General features: G+C 39.4%; 1 protein-coding gene and 1 pseudogene across 1 annotated transcript in view; both read right to left on the bottom strand.

Annotated features, from left to right (window-relative positions):
* The window catches only part of ATXN1 (ataxin 1), a 577,099-nt gene extending 566,560 nt beyond the window's left edge, over window positions 1-10,539 (bottom strand). The window contains exon 1 of the mRNA XM_066377111.1: window positions 10,518-10,539. The gene's annotated coding sequence lies outside the window, so the exon portion shown is untranslated. The remainder of the gene's footprint in view (window positions 1-10,517) is intronic.
* LOC136398395 (small ribosomal subunit protein eS1-like) lies at window positions 6,262-14,296 on the bottom strand (annotated as a pseudogene).
* Between the last annotated feature and the right edge of the window lie 4,812 nt (window positions 14,297-19,108).

The following is a 19,108-nucleotide window of genomic DNA, read 5'->3' on the forward strand; positions in this document are numbered from 1 at the left end:
TCTTTTTTTTTTTTTTTAAAATGAAATTAGGCCCTGACCGGTTGGCTCAGCGGTAGAGCGTCGGCCTGGCGTGCAGGGGACCTGGGTTCGATTCCCGTCCAGGGCACATAGGAGAAGCGCCCATTTGCTTCTCCACTCCCCCCCCTTCCTCTCTGTCTCTCTCTTCCCCTCCCTCAGCCAAGGCTTCATTGGAGCAAAGATGGCCCGGGCGCTGGGGATGGCTCCTTGGCCTCTGCCGCAGGCGCTAGAGTGGCTCTGGTCGCGGCAGAGCGACGCCCCCATAGCCCCCTGGTGGGCGTGCCGGGTGGATCTCGGTCGGGCGCATGCGGGAGTCTGTCTGACTGTCTCTCCCCGTTTCCAGCTTCAGAAAAATACAAAAAAAAAAAAAAATGAAATTAGATATCCAAAGTATGAATCAATAGCCAGGGGGTTCATGGATGTAAAACTCCAAATTTGACAGAGCTCAAAGCCCTGTGCAGAGAGAAAAGCCCCAGAGCCCAGCACTCGGAGGCGTGGTGACGCCTCAAGCCTGTGTGTATTTACTACCTCCACCATGAGGCATATTATATATTTAACTTCCCTGGGTTTTGGTGTTCTCACTAAATGGAAATAATAATGCCTATGTCACATGGATGTGATAAGGTGATTGTGATAATACTATATATGCAAAATACTGAGTACTATACCTGAAGCCCAGCAAGCCCTCAGTAAATAATGCTTTCTCCTAGTTGAAAAAGTGTGCATTGTCAGTGCCTTTGGGGGTCTGAAGAAGGAAATTCATTCACGTTGTATCTGTGGAGTTCTTGTGAAGTGGAGATAAACTCTTCTTTTCTTTCCACCCACCTCCCATTACGTGTTTTGATTGTTTTTACCTAAATAATCTACTTACTCTGAAGCTCATTTACTTGCGCTTTGATGGCCTTGTCTTGTTCTTTGCTGTATCCTCATCCATCTCCGCTGGAACCAGAACAAAAGGCCTGGCATAACTAGGTTTGGCATAACGAATACTTACTTGTTGGATGTAAGAGTGAGGTGTGGGGGTATAGGACATATGTAATTTGGGGCGGGGGTAGCCAGCTCTATCTTTAAAAATTAAAAAAAAAAGAAAACAAAATTAGGCTCAGAGATTAAGAAGGCCCATACAAGTGTGGTGCCCTGATGCTTATGTTTTATGAGCTTCACAGTAAATCTACCTTTGTCTAAACAAATGAACATGATTATAAGAACTGCTAATGAATGATCATCTGCCTTTTTATAAATTTGTACCATGTTGTCACCTTGTTTGGTCCTATGACAGTTCAGTTTAGATCTGTCACTTCTGAGGCAGGCTCATGATGAAAAGCCATGTTACTCACAAGGTATGTGCAGGTGGTGTGGGATGGACAGCCATGACCCCATAGAGTATCATAGGAAAAATTCACAATCTGGCTTTTAAATTTTTTTTTTTTTTTTTTTTTTTTTACAGAGGCAGAGATAGACAGGGACAGACAGACAGGAACGGAGAGAGATGAGAAGCATCAATCATCAGTTTCCCATTGCGCGTTGCGACTTCTTAGTTGTTCATTGATTGCTTTCTCACATGTGCCTTGACCGTGGGCCTTCAGCAGACAGAGTAACCCCCTGCTGGAGCCAGCGACCTTGGGTCTAAGCTGGTGAGCTCTTTGCTCAAGCCAGATGAGCCTGTGCTCAAGCTGGCGACCTCGGGGTCTCGAACCTGGGTTCTTCCGCATCCCAGTCCGACGCTTTATCCACTGCGCCACCACCTGGTCGGGCCACAATCTGGCTTTTATCAATACCTATGAATTTATTTGCAAGAGCTGCCATAACAAAACTTTCACAGACTGGGTGGCTCAAACAACAGATATTTTTTTCTTACGGTTCTAAAGGCTGGGAAATCCAAGATCAAGGTGTTGGCCAATTTAATTTGTGGATGATTCCTGGTTTGTAGATGGTGGCCTTCTCACTCTGTCCTCACACGTCCTTCCTTCTTTGAATTCTCAGAGAGAGAAAGACAGAAAGACAATGACAGAGAAAAAAGGAGAAAAGAAAAGAAGGATGGAGAGTGGGAGAGAGTGAGAGAGAGAGAGAAAGCAGTATCTTTTTTTTTTTTTTTTAATATGGCCAATCCCATCTGACCCTTATGTCCTCACTTAACCTTCATCACTCCAAAAATAATTACATTAGAGGTCAGGGCTTCAATGTATGAATTTTTGGGAAAGGGACACAATTAAGTCTGTAACAACTATGAAGACTGTTTTTGGCTTCACCTTGGGCTCTCGCTTACCTCTTTAGGCTTAAAGTTAGCAGATATGGGGATGATATTAGAGTAGCAATTTTCAATCAGAGTGTTGCTAGACTTTTTAAAACATGCAATACCTTATTATTTAGTCAGGGCCAATGACATCTTTCCTGTTAGACTGTCAAATAAAAAAAATGACAACAGCCAACACAACAATAGCCATATGGAGTGAATGAATCAAAATTATACCTTTTTTCTTTTTAAATCAGATAGGCAAAAAGTGTACTTTTTGGTGTGCTGTAGAATTTTAGTAATTAGCTTATGTGTGAAAAACGTTGAAAGTCGGTGTATTCGAGCAAGGTGAGGTAGAATAATTATTTCCAGGAAGCAGAAGCACAATGGCACCCTGTGTGGGGCAGCTCCTGGAGCAGGCATGTGGAGACACTGCAGGGTGTTGAGAGGAGAGACCAGCAAGTCAAAGCCTTGGCCCCTGAAAAAGCTGTGCTTCTTTCTCTTTCTTGTTCTTTCTCTTTCATAGTTTACTGCTCTTTTCAATTCCTTCCTTCCTGTTTTCTTTTCTCCCCTCATTTTCAATAGTATAGTGAGACACAGTGATCCTTGGCCCTTTGAATGATGGTAATTTAACATCTGAGTTTCCAAGAATGAAATGGTTAACTTATGGGTGAGGGGCAGGTGAGCAGAGAGGGCAGAACAGATAAGGGAATGGTGGGGGTAGTGTTAGTTTAAGACACGAGGAACAAGTAAGACGATGTTACCCCACGGCGGGGAGGAAAGAGGGATGAGTGCGAAAACAAAGTGGTAGGTGCCAAAACAGAGCACGAATCACCCCAAGGGATAACTCTGGGTCTCAATTTTACCATCATATATAAAAAAAGAAAATGCTGGGGTAGAAAATCCCCAAGGTACCTTTCAGCTCTATGCTTCCGTACCTATGTGCCTTGTCCTACCTTGCCTTACTGGGAAACGGCTCTGATCAATAAAACTCTTCGTGTACCTTGTAAGAAAATCATTATGTAAATTCAAAGTATTGCTCAAATAATTCTAATGAGGTTGGGGAAAAACAAGTAACAACCAAAACTCTTTAATAAAGTGTTCTAAAAAGAAAGAAAAAAAAAGAATTATCGCCCACTACTGCACTTCCTGCTTTTGGCAGAGACTAGAAGTGGAAATCTGAAAACACTGTGAGACAGTCTGTTCTCATGGTATTTCTAGCTGAGAACAGGAAGGAGGGGAACTCTCCTATGAGTGAGAGAGCCTGTTTTTCATGATTAGCAGGCCAAAGAAGTTTCACTGGGCAATCAAGCTTGACAACATCTCTAAAAGTTTTACCTTTATTTGGTCAGGGTAGCAGATTTTGCCAGAAGCATCACCACAATCACAGACACAACTATTCTTCATTGTCTTGCCTGAGCGGAACCCTCCCTGAGGCTGGGTGTCAGGTGCTGGAGATGCAGACATAAGCAACGTGGCCCATACCCTTCTGGAACATATAACAAAGTTGGAAGGATAAGTTATCTATAAATGAAAAATAATTATAATGCTAAGCGGCATATGCTGAGTGCTAACTTAGCCACGCAGACAATGCTAGGAAGAAGCCGTCCACATGTTTCACAAAATCCCTTATTAGCTTGCATTTGCTCTCAACCTCACCAATGGGCTCTCATCACTCATCACTGGCATATTTTGCACCTTTAGGCAAAAAATAGTACCTTAATTTCTTTAACTCTTCTGTCCATTTCCAGTCACAACAGAACCCGCTCTGTGTGTGATGAGTCACGAAGGCTGAATCCTGTTAACAATAGCATGTGATGATTAATGCATATTGATTGGCTGGTGTGCTGGAACCAGAAACATTCTAAAGTCTAGACTAGTTGCATTGTCCCCAATTATCTGCCTGAGGGTTATGTGCACTGGTATCTAAGGCTGCAGCAGACATTCCAGGGAATGCCCTCTGTCACCATGACTCTAATCGGATCTCATAAATCTCAGGTGTACATCAATGGCAGCTTTACCACCAGGGCACTCAAGGGCTCGGGTGAAGTGGTGCTCATTTCTTCCCGCCCCCTACCCCAGTGAAGAACACAGGGATTCCCCATGTGAGAGCAATTTTCTCATTAACTGAGTGGAAAACTTTCCCAGAAAAAGATAAAAAAGACTTGATTCACCTTTGAAATAATGTAATGATGAGGATTATGTTTGGAACAAGGGACTAATACTCAAGGTTTTATTGAAATGGTCGCCATTACCATATTTATTTAAACCTGGGTAATATGACTACACTATGAATAGGAGAATGCTTATGAAAGTGTGCATAAATTAGATACTCTTGGAACCCATCACGTTGTATTTACTATAGTGCTTTAACCTAAGTGACTGCTTTGTATACCATACCAGGTGAGAGGTTGGAATGATGTCTGTACTAGTGGCTTAGAATTCAGGATTTTTACAGGTTAATTTTGTCTGGATCTTTGAGAAAACCTAGGAATTCTTCATGACTTCATATTTATTTCCTGGTAGAAATATGAAAATGAATTAAACACAGTCTCAGCCATCAAAAGAGCATACAATCCAACAGGTAAGGCAAAAAGATACCCAAATAATACCAAGTGGGGACGAGGACACTAGATGGGGAACTCTATAGAATGGGAATTGAGTACAGAAGTGATAACCTTCACCATTATAAATGAGAACACTGATATCAGGCAATCATTTCTTAAAATAATATTTTTTGATTGCATGTTCATTGAAGGAAATTTATAAAACAGAGAAAGACATAAAGATAAAAGTAAAAAACCACGCTTAATGTCACCAATGATAACTACTGTAAAATGCTGCTGTAAATAACATTCTAATCATTTTTTAAGGCATTAGGCATTTTAAAACAACATTGCATATTACGTTACGAACTGTTCCTTTCATTTAACAATATGCTTTGAAATAGACTGTGACTATTTTCCCACAAGATTTTATGTACCTCTACAATGTGATTTTTAAAGATTTTGTATAATGTCTTGTCCTATGGACATACTACATGTTATTTAGCCAGTCTCCTAGAATAGTTTATAGTGTTTCATTAATACAAACAATGCTTTGATGAGCATCTTTGTATATAAGTATCTGTGAATCTTGCTGATTAATTCCTAAGGATAAATTCCTAGAAGTAGAGTTGCCAGATTATAGGTAAGGAAATCCAAGCCCAGGAGCATGGAGGATGCACTTACAAAACAGGCAAGATGAGAAATTGACATGTATTTCAGCTATGTTTTTGTTTTTGTTTTATGGTTCCTTTATATTGTGTAAACGTTGATCCTAGAGATAAAAATGGTCTTTTAGAGTCTGCTAGCAGAAAGCTTTCCTAGATTTTGACTGTCATTTTAGCAACACTAGTAACTTTACTCTGAATTTGGCTGACACAACTTGTTTCACCTGCCTTTAAAATACATGAACAGACACTTTAACTTTTGCTGTCTTTGGATTCCTTACTATATCACTATTTCACAGGGTCAAAAATCATAATCCTAGCTGATATGTGATCAAGCTCAAGGGCAAACAGTGAGTTTAATAATATATACACAGTTTCAAAAAAAAGTTTTATCTCAGCTATACATACAATGTATTAATTTTAAAAAGTGGTTACAACTTCCACTAGAGCACGCATGGTAGTGGTTATATTTAGGGTGATAACATCATTTGACTAGCAGTTAAGGACATTGATATTTTCACAAACATACTGAAAAATATACACTTGAAATAAGGTGGCCAAAGGTATCTTATTCACAATGTTTTAGAGGTATAATTGTCAATGTATAAAATCTTCAATAATTGTGTATTTCCACTTTAGGGTTTCTCATTTGCTCATGTATTTGTTTAGTCACTCACATAGACCTTCATTAGCTGTTGGGTTTTTTGTTTATTTGTTTGTTTAAGTATCACAAATAGGATTTTTGTCACCATTAAAAGTGATTTTTAAACAGATTCTTGGACTGGGTGCTCATTATCCATCAGCTCATTCAACTTCAGCCCCTGTCTCATGCCTAGTAGCTTTTCTAGAGCTGCTACCTTCACCATGAAGCTCCATGAGTTTTCCCACTTCAAACTTGGGTTTCTCTGGCATTTTGACTTTTCTAGCAGACATATCATGAGTAGATAAATAGATTGGCAAGCCTCTTCTATGTCTTTTCCAATGCTATTTGGAGTCAATGTATTGACCACTTCTTTCAAATCATTTTCCTGCGCCACTTGGGTCATGATTTCCATGTTCTTCTGGGTTTGGGGGACTTGTTAATGCTGAGCATAAAAGGTCTTCCAAATCTGATTGTTGCATTTTTTGTGAAACAACGCAGAATAGATGAAGCAAACAACCATCTGTAGTCTTGACTTTAATGTGAGCTTCAATCATGGTCTGCTATTTTTTGACCATGGACCACATTTTGTCACAGGTAATTAGTCAGATAGTGTTTGCTCTCAATATCCTCAGTAATTAGCCTGACTTTTCTAAATGTAACTTCATCATTCTGCTGATCAGCTAGACTCACTTCAAAAAACACGACCCTTATGACCATCAGATGCAATTGGGTTCCTTGAGTTCTCGTGACTAGTGTTTTCCCAGTGTTTCTTATATTAGACAGAGCTGGGGCTTCCACAGCTTTCACACCACACCAGCCTTCCCTAGAAAGTGGATGAACGATTTTCTTCTTGGCTCCCTTTTGGTCGCATTTCGTAAGTTGCTTGTTTTTGCTGTCGCCATAGTACTGCTCAGAGAGCCAAAAGGGCAACAGCAAGTTGGAGTGTCTTTCCTGTACCTTGAATATGACCAAACTGATGTCCTCAAAAACACAGACTTTGGCCCTGGCCGGTTGGCTCAGTGGTAGAGTGTCGGCCTGGCATGCAGAGGTCCCGGGTTCGATTCCCGGCCAGGACACACAGGAGAAGCGCCCATCTGCTTCTCTACCCCCCCTCCTTCCTCTCTGTCTCTCTCTTCCCCTCCCGCAGCCAAGGCTCCATTGGAGCAAAGATGGCCCAGGCGCTGGGGATGGCTCCTTGGCCTCTGCCCCAGGCACTGGAGTGGCTCTGGTTGCGACAGAGCGACGCCCCGGAAGGGCAGAGAATCGCCCCCTGGTGGGCAGAGCATTGCCCCCTGGTGGGTGTGCCAGGTGGATCCCGGTCGGGCGCATGCGGGAGTCTGTCTGACTGTCTCTCCCCGTTTCCAGCTTCAGAAAAATACAAAAAAACAACAACCCCCCCCAAAAAAACAGACTTTTATGCAGAAATGGATCATAAAAAAAAGAAGAACAAAAAACTTACAATACAGTGTCATAACTATTAGGACAAGGATAAAATGTACTACTGGATCTCTTTTCTTCTTTCTCCCCTTTGTTCTACTTTTTTGGAGTCTTCCACCCACTTCCTCTCCCCTCCCCTACACCAGTAATTTTCAGGAAGGACTTAGACTGGGAGTCAACATGGAGTGTGAGATGGTAGCTCAGTGGTTCTGTTAGGCGAGGGGACTAGGGAGCACAGGTTGCAAAAAGCTCTCTGACATAGACCCCACCCCCAACATTTGTGGAGCCTGGGGCCAGAGCACAAATGGTGGCTACTTACCATCTGTGGGAACACATAAAAGTCGTATATCAAAATAATAAGCTGGTAACTGAAATATAATTTCAGATGAACAAAACAAAATAATTTGTAAAGCTATGGTTTCATATACCATAATAGGAAGTTGGAAGACTATCAAGCAATTGGATTTAATTATCATCGTTCATAGATGGTGCCCTGTTGATGGGTTGACAACATCTGGATGAGTCTGAAAGGATACAGATACTCTTGGGGAAAACAGCGATTGTCTCTGGGGACTGGGACTGGTGGCATGAGAGGGGACACGATGGTAATTATAGCTGCTTTTTCCTATTTTTCAAATTTCTAAAATAATATATTGCTTATGTAATTTGAAAAAAAGCCAAGTCCCATAAAGTTGAATTTCTAGAAAAAGTTTGTGTTTTAATTTTTAGACCTATATGATTTGAGGAATTACCTAAAGTTAACCACAGAAACACCAAACTTTTTCTTCAAGAGGTCATGGGGAATTAGAGTGTTGCTCAGGTATCAAAAAATAACAAATAGAGAACCTATACTTTAAAAGGAGAACATGTACAGCCATAGAACTTATTGCCTGACCTTTCTAGGCATATTATTTTTACAACTAATCAAGTATTTATTTTTCAGTGACCTCAGACATTTCAGAGTCTGAATTATTTCTACAATGAGGTATTGCATTTACTTGATGATTTCAGCATTTCAAAGGGCTTTGTGTCAACCCTCAAGGATCAGAATATAGGTCTTTTGGACCTGAGTCCAGTTCTTTTGCCACTCTTGTTAATAAACTTACACAATGAATTTTCTGGAATGTACACTTATTCCTCAGAAATTTTTGTAAATATTCCCACTGTTGATTTTTTAAAAATGGAACTTATCTTTAAAAGGCAGTATTGTTTTTCTTCTATGAGCTACTAAAGAATACTCAGTGCCCTTTCAAGAGATACCCGACTCTCTGTATGCAATTCCACAAATGAAGATCTTTACAGAAATGCTAATTAGTACTAAGTATCTTTAGAGATGACTTTAGGATAATGTCCAAGGATGCACACCACGTGGGGGAGGAAATTATAATAACCTTCCGCTCAAGGACTTAGATAATTTTCTGTGATGATGAGAGACCATAAGATTATTTTACTCAGTGCTTAAAATGCACATAAGTACTATGTTAGTATTATTACAAGATAAACAGTATCACATTTACTTAGTCTATTTCTTCAATTAAGATTATTTTGTAATAGCTAACATTTTACCCAGATTCTAGAAAAAATATGCTTTAAAAAGATAATTTGGGTGAAATGGGCAAAGGGGATCAAAAGATACAAAGTTTCAGTAAATAAAATCATGGGGATGTAATATTGTTCAGCATGCATGGTGACTATAGTTACCAACACTATATTGCATTTGTTAAAGTTGCTAAAAGAGTAGATCTTAAAAGTCATCATTACAAGAAAACTATGTTTTTGTAATTATGTATAGGGACAGATGTTAACTAGACTTACTCTGGTGATCATTTTGAAATATATGAAAATATTGAATCATTATGCTGTATGTCTAAAACTAATATAATGTTATATGTCAACTATATCTCAATAAAAAAGCACAGTGATTTTTTAAAGTTAACTCTATGGTGCTATTAAAAAAAGAAAATTTGATTTTTGTAAAATTATTTTTAAAAATTTTGCATTATTGCAGTTTAAAATGTTTATAACTTAACTTCAAATTAACTTGTCATGATGTTAGTGAGCTGCATGTAGAGTAAAAGTCAAAATGATCCCCCACCCTCTCCCGTTCAACACCACATGTCAACAGCTATAATTAACTGAGGCTATTGGTCATGTCAATTAAAAAAAAATTTCTACTGGAAAAAGAATTACAAAACAAAACCAAAAATCTCAAGTGGATTTATTTTATTTTACTTCAAAATCTTAAAACAAATCTGGAACTTCATGTAAAACACCATTGCTCAATTAAAACAAAACAATACAAACAGAAATATATCCTCTGTTCTTTAGGATATGAAGATAAATAATGAAGTCCCCATATGATGGAACCAGTGTTTTTACTGTGCTAGGAAGAGGCCTGTGCTCGACTCAGCCATCATATGCAGCACACAGCTGTTTCAGAGTTAATAAAATTGAGTCATTTAGAAGGTAAGGGAAGTCTTTAATAATTCTACAGTCAACCATGGTTTAAGGCCCAAAGACTCTTCGGTCATGACTGAATAATGGGTCAGTGAGCGAGAACCAGTGTTGAGTGCTGGCATCACTGCTTCAGGAGGTGGAGGTGCATGTCCCCAAGAGTAATGTAAACCCCAACACCCCATTTAAATCACTGTCCAAATGCTTCTTATACTTTTGAACTCAACTATCTGCTATGACTTCGCTAATCCGTGGTCTTAAGATTACTGTTACGTCCAAACAAAGAGGAACAGGAGCTAGTCACAGAAGAACAAATACTGAGTGATTCCATTTAAATGAGGAATCTGCAATAGTCAGACTCAGAGAAGCAGAGAGCAGAACAGTGGTGGCCAAAGGGTAAGGAGTTTAACAGAGGGCGCTGATTATCAATGGGTATTATCAGGGATGGGGTAATTTCCACTTCTTTTGAGTTCTTCTAGTTGTTACACTAATGATAAAAGTAACATAAAACCAGGCCTGACCTGTGGTGGCACAGTGGATAAAGCGTCGACCTGGAAATGCTGAGGTCGCTGGTTCAAAACCCTGGGCTCGCCTGGTCAAGGCACATATGGGAGTTGATGCTTCCTGCTCCTCTCCCCTTCTCTCTCTCTCTCCTCTCTCTCTCCTTTCTAAAAATGAATAAAAAAAAAAAAAAGGTAACATAAAACCAGATTAACAAAAGAAAAACCAATCTAATACATGCACATAGAAGATCATAAATAATACTCAGAGAAATGATGAACTAGCCCAGCCTTTTATACTTTTTAGACAAGGAAACAATCAATTTGTGAAGATTTGACAAAGGACAAAGAAACACATTTGGGTGTTTATTAGTGAGGAGTTGAACCGAAGTTTGGGTTTGGGTAGTAAATTAGTAAAGAAGTACCAGTTTGTTTATACAAGCTTCTCAGCCCAGGATTCCCTAACTCTAGTGATAAGGGTATCTTTTCAGCAACCCTGAAGCAAAGAGGGCATCTTTCATAGGCAGGATTTACTTTCTGCATTCAGAGGGTCAAGGGAGGGTCAACATGCCTACTGGCTGCTTGTCAAGTAACTTTAATTCAAAGTAATCAGTATGCCATTATGGAACTTTTTGGGGTAGCCTGCCCTGACAGTATAAAGTTCTAGTAATCACGATAAATAGATTCTGGGGATGTACTCTACAACATTGTGTCTATAGTTAACACTTGAATATTGTACACTTAAAAATCTATTAAGAGGGCAGATCTCATGTTGAGTATTCTTATCACAATAGAATTAATTTAAAATAGAAAAAAAAAAGAGGAAAGCGGACCAAGAGCAAGAATGTCAGGAAGAAAAATAATTAAAGGAATATAAAATACCTTTTGTGGAGGTAAGGAAAGAGGCTAGGTAGTACATACTACTGGGCATTGCCTGAACTTTAGTGACTCCATTCAGAGAGTTAAAGCATTTGACTCAAGTCCCCAAGGTGATGGTATTCTCCTCCAGCACGTGGACCTTTGCTTGCGTTTGCTTATAGTGCCTGGCAAGAAAAAGGGCACCCTGTGTTAATACCTAGAAATGGCCACCCTTATAGGCTAGACACACTCATCAAGTCCTGTGGGGGCCCAAGGACAGGTTGTTCGTTGACTTGGAGTAAGATAATAAAGATCAATAGAAGCTTGTGTCCTTGTACCCTGCTAGTGACATCAACACCATCTCCTTGACCTTTCTTCTTAATGCCTTTTCCTACCTTTCTTGCCAGCATGAGTGCACCTTTCTTGCCAGCATGAGTGTACCTGATAGAGGTATTTGGGGACACACATGGTTTTCTGCTAGTCTGTCTGAAGGAGAATAGCATTTTAACTGTAACAATGTGATCGTTGCCGATGACAGACTAGAGATAAAAAAATTAGAAAACACAGAAACCCAGCCTCTTTCTCAGACAGTATTCAATAGTGACATAGGAAAATACATTTCATTCCTATGCATTCATTCTATTCATATCCTTATCATAACTGTATCAACACATTAATATAATTAATCTTTCCTATTGGAGAAATTAACAGATTCCTCATATTTTTAGGGAGTGTCTACATCCTCCATTCACTGATTTCATTTCAGCTTTGACCACAGTAGCAAAATAATTATAGTTAAAAAGCTGCCAGTAGATTTACAGTGTAGAGTTATAATTGAGCTAATATTGTTCTGAAGGATTGGAAGGTCAGTTTTCCACTGCCCTTAGCATTTGTGTAACACCAGAGAAATATTAGTGCATCTGTTATTTTAAGTGGGCACCAGCAATTCAGAAAGCTAAAAGCAGCTGTATCTAAGCCTTTTTAAGTTTTCTTAGTCATTGACTCATGTTTTACCCTTTTGGTTGATGGCAACCTGACTTTTAGCCAAGCAAACAATAAACTAAGAGCATAAACAAAACTGCTCTCTCTCACTTTTATAGTTGAGAAATATATTTAACAGAATCTCAAAATTTCCACAGATATAAATCTCTGAGCACTACATTTCAGCTGTTTGAAAATCTAATAACATCAGGAATTATTCTTCTGAGCAGGCTGTAAACCTAAGCAGAGTTATTTTGGCATAACAGATACAATTTGCAGGGAGATTTAAACATGAGGATAGCTCATAACTGTCAACAAGTAACACAAAGCCTTATTCCCTTAATCAGAACATCTGAATTTCAGGTGTTGAAGTTTAGCCAGAAGCTGCTCCATCTGCCAGGATTGCCTGATAACCTAGAACCCACTCTAAGGATTGGCAGACTTGCAAAATCTGTACAGAGGTCCAGCTCTCTTTGTCCTCGTGTTTTGGAATTTCCAGGAAGCCGGCTTCCCACACTGAACTGGGAAGTGAGGGTGGGAAGTTCTAGCGTGGAACCTTCAAGCTGACACTGCCAAACCTCAAAGCCAGCCAATGATTTCACCAGGGCAAAGAGGGCCAGGGCAGAAGCACAGCCTGGTGGGAACACCCAAGGTGACTTGGTGAAGAGGCATTGTTGTCACCCTGATCCACTGCAAATGAATAAACAAGCAGTGTGCTTGCCCTGCAAATACAACGTTAGGGTAAGTCTGCCACCCCTCTCACCAGATTGTCTCTCACTAGTTCCACCCAGAAAGACATTTGTGGTTAATAGTAAATGCTGATGTGTATAAAGTTATTGGCAGATGTTCCAAACCTTGACCTCCACCTAGAATTTCCTAATAATATGTAGTAATAGAATAAGCCAGTCTGAGTAATAATATGTTATGTGTGTGTATTAGGCTAAATCTAATTTTAAATTACTAATAAACTTGAACTATGCAGTTCACATTATGGAGGATGGAGGACTGAACATTGCATATAAAGAGACTCAATAAATTTGTTATGTAAATGAATCATGAGTACATAAATGCTGTATGCAGTAGGGGTGAATTCAGATCTCACAGTCTCTCACAGAGCTTTTAGGCTAGTGAGGCAGAAGAAAGATGCAATTCTAAAAAAAAAAATTCTTTGTCAGGAAAGAAAAAGAAAACCTTCCACAATGCTGTAGGATCAGACCAGAGAGACACCCAGCTCAGGAGGAAGTGCTGATGCAGGGGGATCCTACAGGTTGTGTAGGTGTTTGCTAAGGGAGGATTGGAGGGGAGGGAAGACCATGCAGGCGGAAGAGAGCCCACACTTGGAGGTTGGTGCTGAGGCAAGGAATGATCAGTCACGTAAGGCCTTGCAAAGTCTTATGACATTTGGGTTTTATCCTAAGAGCAAGCAGATCAGTGATATGATCATATCTGGATTTTAGAAAACTCATTCTCTGTTTGTAGCTATTTCACATCGATACGTTCTACTTAATGTTTTGCCAATGATGATGATTGTAACTGGATGCATTATTGTCTTTATATAATATGGGAATATAATATTCCCCCCATATGATATTATGTCATACATGTTGTTGTATTTTTTATTTTAAAATTTTTTAAAATTTTAATTTTTTTGTGTAACAGAGAGACAGAGAGAGGGACAGATAGGGACAGACAGACAAGAAGGGAAAGAGATGAGAAGCATCAATTCTTTGTTGTGTCTCATATGTGCCTTGAACAGGGGGCTACAGCAGAGCAAGTAACCCCTTGCTCAAGCCAGGACCTTGGGCTTCAAGCTAGTGACCATTGGGCTCAAGCCAGCGACCATGGGGTCATGTCTATGATCTCATGTTCGAGCCAGAGATCCTGTGCTCAAGCCAGATAAGCCCGTTCTCAAGCCAGTGACCTCGGAATTTCAAACCTGGGTCTTCTGCGTCCCTGTCCATTGCTCTATCCACTGCGCCACTGCCTGGTCAGGCCATGTTGTTGTGTTTTAAATAACTGTGATGTATATAAAATAATAATAACTAATTGTTATCATCATAAATAACAATAAACATTTATTATAAGCTTACAGAATGCCAGAAATAGTGCTAAATTTTTGTAAATTATCCAATTTAATGCCTTTTTAAAAGTCATTTTCAACAGGATGATTGATTGATTTCCCTAAAACCTTGTAATCACCAATCCAGCCATTAGAGACCAAACATGTCATATAGACATCATGACCTAGTTTGAGTGGGTATAGAAACTGGGTATCATTTTGTCTCTTGTTGAAGGATTATTTTCATATTCTAGTGCATTGGTTTAAGAAACTTTGAAATCAGTTTTATTGAGAGATTGAGGATTGGATTTGAATCACTTGCCTGGGTTGTAGAGGTAGCAACTGATGGTGTGAATTGCAGTGCCTGCTACTAAAAGAATTTCAAATTCAACCACATTAGTCAGGGATAATGATATTTAAAAACTTAGACTTAGTGACATTAGCATGTCTTCATTTTAATGCAGTGCCTTGTGAGAAAGGTGAACTGAAACTATTAAGAAGGTGATAAGGTTAGTTTTGTATCAAGGATGGAAGACTGTGTGAACTATGGAGATGAAGTTATGAATTGCCCAGTACTGTAGGGCTGGAGATAGGATCTGGGCAATTTGGCCAGTGGCATAACTGACCTATGTAATAAATACCAGTATACATGGGATTTTATCTTAAGATGCACAACAGAAGTTGCTTCTCTTTGACCCATTCATTTTTTAAAAGTATGTTGTTTAGTTTCCACATTTTTGTGGGATTTTTTTCCTCTTTTTTGCAGTTGAATTCTAGTTTCAAGGCTTTATGATCAGAAAATATGCTTGGTACAACTTCGATTTTTCTGAATTTGCTGATGTTGTTTTTGTGGCCCAACATATGGTCAATTCTTGAGAATGATCCATGTACACTGGAGAAAAAAGTATACTCAGTCACTTTGGGATGAAATGTCCTGTAGATGTCTAGCATATCCAGGTGCTCTAGTGTTTTGTTTAAGGCCACTATATCTTTGTTGATTCTCTGTTTGGATGACCGATCTAGAGCCGTCAGCAGTGTATTGAGGTCTCCAAGTATGATTGTATTTTTGTCAGTTTTTGTTTTAAGGTCAATAAGTAGCTGTCTTATATATTTTGGTGCTCCTTAGTTTGGTGCATATATATTAAGAATTGTTATGTCTTCTTGATTCAGTGTCCCCTTAGCCATTATGAAATGGCCATTTTTGTCTCTGAGTACTTTTGCTGTCGTGTAGTCAGCATTATCAGATATGAGTATTGCTACGCCTGCTTTTTTTTGGATGTTATTTGCTTGGAGTATTGTTTTCCAGCCTTTCACTTTGAATTTGTTTTTATCCTTGTTACTTACATGAGTTTCCTGTAGGCAGCATACAGTTGGATTTTCTTTTTTAATCCATTCTGCTACTCTGTGCCTTTTTAGTGGTGAGTTTAATCCGTTTACATTTAGTGTAATTACTGACACTTGTGAGTTCCCTATTGCCATTTTATATATTGCTTTCTGTTAGTTTTGTGTCTTGTTTGATCCTTCTCTTTCGTTTTTCTAACTTTTGTTTTTATTTGGTTGTATTCCATACATCTTTCCTCTGATGCTATCTTTTTTATCTCATGTGCTTCTGTGGTAGTTTTTTCAATGGTGGTTACCTTTAAGTAATGAAAAGGGTTCCTACCCTGTTCATTGTAGCGCACTATTTTGTGAGTACTTTTGCACTCCATCGTCCTTTGCTACTGTTAATCTCCATCCTCCCCCCCCCCTTTCTTTTTGTTGTTGTCACAGTTTAAGTTTGGTTTTATTGTGTTCTTTTTTGAGCTTTTACTTGTGGCTTTGTTTTTTTTGTTGTTCTTTGTATCTGATTGGAGAACCCCCTTTAGTAATTCCTGGAGTGGGGGTTTTCTGATGATAAATTCCCTCATCTTTTCTGTATCTGTGAATGTTTTTATTTCTCCTTCATATTTGAAGGATAGCTTTGATGGATATAGTATTCGTGGCTGAAAGTTCCTCTCTTTCAGGACTTTAAATATTGGGGTCCACTCTCTTCTAGCTTGTAGAGTTTCTGCTGAGAAATCTGATGATAATCTAATGGGCCTTCCTTTATATGTTGTAGTCTTCTTTTCCCTGGCTGCCTTGAGAATTTTTTCTTTGCCATTGGTTTGTGTCAATTTCATTATGATATGCCTTGGAGTAGGATTGTTGGGGTTAAGAAAACTTGGGAGTTCTGTTTGCTTCTTGAATTTGAGGATTTAGTTCTTTCCACAGGCTTGGGAAGTTCTCATCTATTATTTGTTTGAATATGTTCTCCATTCCATTTTCTCTCTCTTCTCCCTCTGATATACCTATTATTCTTATGTTATTCTTTTTGATGGAGTCAGATAATTCTTGTAGGACTATCTCATTTTTTTAAATTTTTGAGTCTCTTTCTTCTTCTCTCTGTTGTGCCTCAAGTTGCTTGTCTTCTATTTCACTAATCCTCTCTTCTCTCTGGCCTGTTCTATTAGCTAAGCTTGTTACCTCGTTTTTCAGCTCGTGAATAGAGTTTTTCATCTCTGTTTGATTTGTTTTTATAGTTTCAATTTCCTTGGAAATATATTCTTTGTGTTCATTGAGTTGTTTTCTGAGCTCCCTAAATTGCCTAACTGTGTTTTCTTGTATATCTCGGAGGATTTTTAGGATTTCTATCTTGAATTCTCTGTCATTTAGCTTCAAGGTTTCCAATATATTAAATTTTTTCTCCATAGATTTTTCCTCATCTAGCTGTGTTACCTCTCTTTCTTTTGTATCCATGATATTTGATTTTCTCTTCCTTAATGGCATCTGAGGGTGGTTTTGTTGATAGTATTAATGAGATTTAATAAAGAATAAAAAGTTAAAAAAAATCAAAGAGTTGTTTTTTTTAAAAAAAATTAATAATGAAATAAAGAAAAATAAAATAAAATAGAAATAAAAAAAGGACATTATTCCCCCCCCCCCTTCTTTTTTCCTCTCCTCTCCTCTCCCCTCTTTCTTGAGAAAATCTTGTGGTGAACTGTGAATTATAACAAACAATGCCTGTAATGGAGGGCCTGAATTGGGGAAAAGTAATAAAGGGGCAAAAAAAAAAAAAAAAAAAAAAAAAAGAAAGAAAGAAAAAAGAAGGGGGTATGCACCCACAAAAAGCAAATAAGGAAAAAATTTGGGTCAAGAATAAAATGATTTGCTTTTAGGTGTTGGTTGACTAAGAGTTATGATGAGAGGAATAAGAGGGAAACAGGAAAATGGGTGGACAAATTAAAAAATTACTATTGTATTTAGTGGAACAAGAACTAGATAAAATGGAGAGCCAGGGATGGGAGCACTGCTAGTGAGTTAAAAAGGTGAAGTAAAAACCCCCGAAAATGCCACAAACATAAGTTTTAGTCCCAGATAAGATAATTTGTTCATTATTGAGGTTTGAATGAGAAGAGATGTAAAGGAGAAAGGAAGAAACTAATATAGAGGGAGAAAAGAAAGAGAGAGAGAGAGAGAGAAAAGAGGGAACCACTAAAAGAAGAAAAAAGAAAAAAGAGGAGAGAGAGAGAGAGAGAGAGAGAGAGAGAGTTAAGGGTTTTGTAGTGCAACTCTCATAGAGAGAAAGGAAGAGGAAAGAAAAGATAATGGGAGATGTAACACTTATGGGTATTGTAGTTCAAGGAGAGGATAGAGTAAGACTGGCAGAGAGTTAATCGACCAAATTGGAGGAGGAAAAAAAATATCAAGAATGAAGATAAGAGAAACAAATGAACAAATACAATAAAATGGGATAGGCTATAAAGTCTGCAAATTATTCTTGATTTTGAGAGGTTATCTTCTTGCTTTTTCTTTTATCTCCCTCTTCCTGGTTGGTGACTCTGTATCCGGGTTCTGCCCCTTTGGCACACTCAGGTAGAGGTTTGCAGTTGATAAGTCTCTATGGCGATGTCATGTATTGTGCTTTAGTCTCGTTGGCAGTCGAGGCTCATTAGCATTTATAGGCTCCACCAGTGAGAGAGTCCGTGTTCCTGGAGCCTCTCTCCTAGTCTTTCCTTCCTCAATTAGTAGCCTGATAATCCAGCTATGGGGTTGCTGCTGCCTCTGCCTGGATAGTAAGAGGCTCAAAGAGCTGGCAACTCCCCAATCTATTTCCACTGAGCACAGGGCTCTGGGTAAGGCTCAGTCAGTCAGAGCTGCTAGCATAATCAGGCGGGGCTTCCGCCCACTCAAAGACCTTTGGCTCTGCCACTCTGTCCAGTAACACGGGCGGGCGCCCACTCCCGGGGCGCTTGGAGGAAACTCTCGCTCACTATCTGCACGCGCAGACCAGGATATCAGGCCAGCAGTCTCACACTCTGAGTGAAACCCCCACCCGCATGGAAAAGTTCCAGCGTTGGAATTGGCTCTTGCTACATCCCCGTGTGTGGCTTTTGCAAGGCGCTGGGGTGGCTGAGATTCCGCTTTTGGCCCACACAAAGGCCCCTGACTCTGCCCCTCTGTGGGATAACATGGGCACGCACTGCTAAGGCACTCGGAGGAATCTCTCACTCACTATCTGCACTCGCAGACCAGGATATCAGGCCGGCCGCCTCACCCTCTGAGTGAAACCCCCACCCGCACGGAAAAGTTCCAGCATTAGAATTAGTTCTTGCTCCCTCCCCATGTGCGGCTTTCCCAGGGCACTGGGGCGGCCCGGAGATTCCGCTTTCAGCCCACACAAAGGCCTCTGATTCTG

This window comes from Saccopteryx leptura, chromosome 3 (assembly GCF_036850995.1).
Source record: "Saccopteryx leptura isolate mSacLep1 chromosome 3, mSacLep1_pri_phased_curated, whole genome shotgun sequence".
NCBI classification, from domain to species: domain Eukaryota; kingdom Metazoa; phylum Chordata; class Mammalia; order Chiroptera; family Emballonuridae; genus Saccopteryx; species Saccopteryx leptura.